This window comes from Oreochromis aureus, linkage group 15 (assembly GCF_013358895.1).
Source record: "Oreochromis aureus strain Israel breed Guangdong linkage group 15, ZZ_aureus, whole genome shotgun sequence".
NCBI classification, from domain to species: Eukaryota; Metazoa; Chordata; class Actinopteri; order Cichliformes; family Cichlidae; genus Oreochromis; species Oreochromis aureus.
Genome location: NC_052956.1, coordinates 9,960,005 through 9,964,711, shown reverse-complemented (window position 1 = coordinate 9,964,711; position 4,707 = coordinate 9,960,005). Strand labels below are relative to the sequence as shown.

Genomic DNA, 4,707 nt, shown 5'->3' with positions numbered 1-4,707 from the left:
CAATAACTCCTGTGAGCTGGTGTGCGTCATTCTGTGTGAAGCAAAGCTACATCTATATCTATATCTCATTCTACTCTTTAAGCTGTTGGTTCTTAAACTGTGGAGCCACGGACGGTCGGATGTTGGCAACTATGTGTGCAATATAAAGTGAACCTAAGGTGACTTAGTATGATTTTGGAAGAGGAAATAATAGTTTTTCTGAAGCTTATTTTGTGTTTAGCTTTGTTAAGATAAAATTCAGAACTGGTCCTTTTTTTTTTATCATTATTATTATTGATTGATTGAAAACACTGGGGTGTGAGGGTTCAGCTGTTGGTGTGGATTGTCGAGGGAACATAACCTGACCTCATTATTTGACACTTTGGCTATGTCTATTGTGAGCATCCACATTGGTAACAGTATTTTTAAGAAAAAAAAAGCATAACAGGTCCCTTTAAAGATTTGATATAACAAAAATAATGAGCCAGGCCAGAATCAACTTCTCATTTTTAGTTATAAAAGATTCATAGCATAGGGTGGGTTTTTATTGACAGCTTTCATTATAAGTTTAATCTAGCCTCCAAGGTCAGTATGAACTTGCCATTTTGAAAAAGCGCTGCACCTCAAAAACAATCTGCCAAACCATCTTGCTTTGTTTACCCTTTTTGAAGAAGCTGAGTTTGAACTGATTTTAATAAACTATATTAATACTCTATATTCAAACATTTAATTAGAAACCCCTACTGAAAAGATGACTGAGTTAGGCTCTTTTAAACAGGATTATATGTGACAACACCCTAAATCTCTGGGTTTAAAATGCTGCTGATGGGAAATTTTATTTTAGTTCTTGTGTAATTTTACAAAGGCGGAAACATCTCTCCGAACACCTTTTTGTTCTCAGATGAAGCAGCGATGTAAACATCTTCCATGCCATTCAGTATTCACCAACCTTAAAATGCAAAAACCACGTCCAAAGAGAGTAGGAAGTATAGACTTTATATATATTTACACACATATTAGAGAGAGAGATGTCCTTTGGTTAATAAGCATTTAAAACAGTTTGTTTTATAAAATTTTGTTGTGAATTGCGATAAAACCGGCATCTGCAGTAGTAAACTCCAGATGTGCACGTGCATAAGATGTGACAGCTGTCAATCAACTCCATGATGCCTACAGCAGCTGTTTCATTAATTGGCAAGAATTAGGTCTGCTGAGCTGCAGCGTGGTGCTAGATCAAGTCTGCAGTTCCTTCAAAGTAAAGCCAATGAGATATCATCTCAAAAAAATCACTTCATGCTGTGTATCAACTGAGACTTACATTATGCAGTTTAACTTTGTTTCCACCAGAGGGCAATAAACCATCTCAGATGACTTGTCTTCTAGCTCCAATCTAGCCTCTGTCAGTGCACCCCAGGGTGGCTGTGGCTACAGTGTAGCTTGCCATCACCAGTGTGTGAATGTGTGTATGAATGGGTGGATGACTGGATATATAAAGCGCTTTGGGGTCCTTAGGGACTAGTAAAGCGCTATATAAATACAGGCCATTTACCATTTACCATAGTACTAAAGGGTTTTTCATTTACATGAAATTAAAATTAACTTTATAAAACTATTTCAGGGTGGCTGTAGCTCAGAGCAGGTCAGCCACTAATCAGAAGGTCGGTGGTTCGATCCCAGGCTGCCTCCTGGCTGCATGCCAAATATCCTTGGGCAAGATACTAACCCCATGTTTGCCTACTGGTGGTGGTCAGAGGGCCCGGTGGCGCCAGTGTCCGGCAGCCTCGCTCGCGTGAATGGGTGAATGACTGTAAAGCGCTTTGGGGTCCTTAGGGACTGGCCATTTACCATTTTGCAGGCCATTTCCCTGTTGCTACTATCACACATTACTCAGTTGACAGCTGTTACAAGGACTGTTATGTCAGGTTCTAGTGGAAAAGGCTTACAGGAAAGTGTGCATTAACCGTTATCACAGTATTCTGATGCTTCTCATTTAAGTCATCTGTGTTGGCTAACTAATTAATAGCCATGTTTTAAATCCACTGCAAAGGACAACACTATCCCAGAGAGAGAGCTACTTAAAAACAGATCAAACTTTCTTAAAAGGTGCCTTTGCCGAGACCAAGTGCACTATCCAGCCTGTGAGCTGGTGCCGGACTGGTTTATAAGGTCACAAAAACCAGCAACCTTCTCCTGTAGTTCCTATGGAGACCTGGCTATAGTCCAGATATCGTGCTGAGCAACACAGCTGCTTCTGTAGAGGCCCAGCTTGATCACCAGTTTGATGAAATGCGTCCTAAGCTTGCCTTTGTTCACTGTTTGTAGGTGATGAGATGGAGAAGGGAGGGTTTTCTGAGGCCAGAGTGGCCGTGGCAGCTCTGGATTTTTCTAAAGTTTGGAACTGACTGCTGGGAATAGTAGGAGGAGGGTGAGAAGTGTGAGAAAAAAGGCACAAGTCAAACAGGACAGATAGTCTCATTGTGGTGTGAAGTACATTATAAAGAAACTGCTGATGGAGAGTTTAGAGACTTAAGTGTAGCTAAACTGGGGAAATGTTTTCTAGAATGCATCCAAAGGGGGGGAAATGGCTGGCTGTGAAATATTCAAAATTACTTTATTACTACTTACCAAACCTTTGTGTGTGTAAAACACAGTTCATGAAAACAGTAGCTGGTCCTTCAGAATCTGATGGAAAAATCAGCAAATGCCACAAAAAATACATATGAATATAACTGCTGCAGTAATTTCCCAACTGTAAGAAAAAACCCCCCACTTATTTAAAATATTTAAGGCTTAGAGTTTGAGCACCTTAATTTTTCTTCTTGATTGTTCCATTGGCTATTTTTCAGTCTTTGCTTTCATCCATAAAATAATATTTTTTGCCTTTTCAGTGCTCAAGTTGACATATTTAAACTGCATGTTTAGTTCCAATAAGCCGCTCATGTAGATTATCGTCATATAACAAAGACAGGATGAAATCTTCACAATTAATAAACTGGAACATGGTCATTGTGTCTAAATTAATTGAAACATCTTTCCCCCCCTTTTTTATAACACAAAAATACAAATCGAATAGAAAATAAATAAAAGTAAAGTAAAAACAACGAAAGATCTACACCTCTAGAGGATTTAAAACCCAGCTTTGACCTCAACCTTCAAATGACAACGATATTTAGGCTACTAATTAAAAGGTCATGGTGAACAGCGCTCGTATCTTTCTACACTACAACATCCATGAAGCAGTGGACTACAGGTTTGGAATAATAGAGCGCATGCGCGTTACCTGCTCGAGTAAATCGATGACCTCATGAGCAGCCCGGACCAACCAGTCGGTTGAATCATCTGCCTGCCGTCTACGCTGAATGTTTTTCCTGCGCTATACCTTTCCGAGCACATGAAGCGCTTACCAGAAAAAATGTTCACCGTAACGAGGTAAGCGCACTGTCCTCAGACAGAACGGCTAAACCATTAAACCGCCCGAGAAGCCACACTGCCGGTAGGGCTCCGTTGTTGTTGTTGTTGGTGGTGGTAGTGGTTGTGACCTCCGTACCGGTGTGGCCGGTCAGTGCTACAGCCGTCGTTGACGTGACTGCGGTGAATTTACTCGAGCTGTCTTTGTTGAATTTTCACTGATATTCATGCAGCTATTCACTCTGGAGCACGCGAGTATCCAAAAACCTCGTCCGGACAAGGTGAGAGGCGGGAGTCCGGTACTATTTGCATGTGTTTTGCAAATTGCTTTTTGTTGTGTCGCCTCTACCTGTTTGTGGAGTTTATTAAAAAAGAAATGGGGGTTGTGTAGGCTAGATAAACCCCACTAAAGTTTGAAAAAGTAGTTCGCAAGAGGACCATGGCAATTTCGTTAGTGGTTTTGGCCACGTTTTTATAATATCTCTTATAGTGTAACTCAGTGGTTCCCAAACTTTTTTTGCTGGGCCCCCCTTGTTTAACAAGAAAAATGTTCGCGCCCCCCCACCCCCGCGCGTGCACGCGCGCACGCACACGCACAAACACATCCTTCAACCACACCACCCATATTTTTGCTCCATTGCGGTTTATTTCACACCTCAAACATTTATTAAACAATTAAGCAAACACAAATAATCTGCAATAAATTACAGGTAGTAAGAAAATAAACTACCAACTCTTTTACGCTCCGTCCGCACCTACACGGGTATTTTTTTGAACGCGCAGCTGTTTCGGGCACATGTAAACGGCGTATCGAATCACCGAGAACGGAGATTTTTAAAACTCCTTTTTTTGCGTTTACGTGTGGACAAGGAATACAGAGTTTGTCACGCAATGTCAAAGGTATGTGCCTTTTTCACGTCACACTGTGCGCCACGTTATTGTTTACATGAGATGAATTGCAGAATGGCAGATAGAGACAAAATACTGTTACTGTTAATCTGACTATCTTCAGGTTTTACAGGCTTACATATACAGGCCATTACTGTCCCTGCATTTAGAAAGGCAGAGGCATCACGGTGTGATTATTTTACATGTAGTTGTTTTTCCTGTGTAATAATGTTCAACATTGCTATCAATACATTTTTCAAAAAAACCCTCTACAAAATGGGTCCCGATGCAGGGAAAACTAATTCTGCAGGGAGACCTACCTCAGCACTTGTGCAGGTGAAGCCAAAGGGAAGATATGCTTCACCATATTTTCTAGTCTTTGGCTTGGAAGGAAGTTGGTTTGGAAACATATTCAGCGATGCTTCATCTCCT

General features: G+C 40.9%; 1 protein-coding gene and 1 long non-coding RNA gene across 3 annotated transcripts in view; one reads left to right on the top strand and one right to left on the bottom strand.

Annotated features, from left to right (window-relative positions):
• Positions 1-1,839: 1,839 nt before the first annotated feature.
• On the bottom strand, positions 1,840-4,647 carry LOC120433296. Its single transcript, XR_005608472.1, has 3 exons — positions 4,596-4,647; positions 2,605-2,661; positions 1,840-2,384 (listed from the first exon to the last, which is right to left on the bottom strand). It is a non-coding gene; the product is annotated as an uncharacterized LOC120433296 (long non-coding RNA).
• Positions 3,267-4,707, top strand: part of LOC116310704 (disheveled-associated activator of morphogenesis 1) — a 46,075-nt gene continuing 44,634 nt past the window's right edge. Inside the window, exon 1 of one of the 2 annotated variants that reach the window (XM_031727571.2) lies at positions 3,267-3,408. The gene's annotated coding sequence lies outside the window, so the exon portion shown is untranslated. Of the gene's footprint in view, positions 3,409-3,523; positions 3,669-4,707 lie in introns of those variants that run through there. The other variant, XM_039599373.1, reaches the window with a different exon arrangement.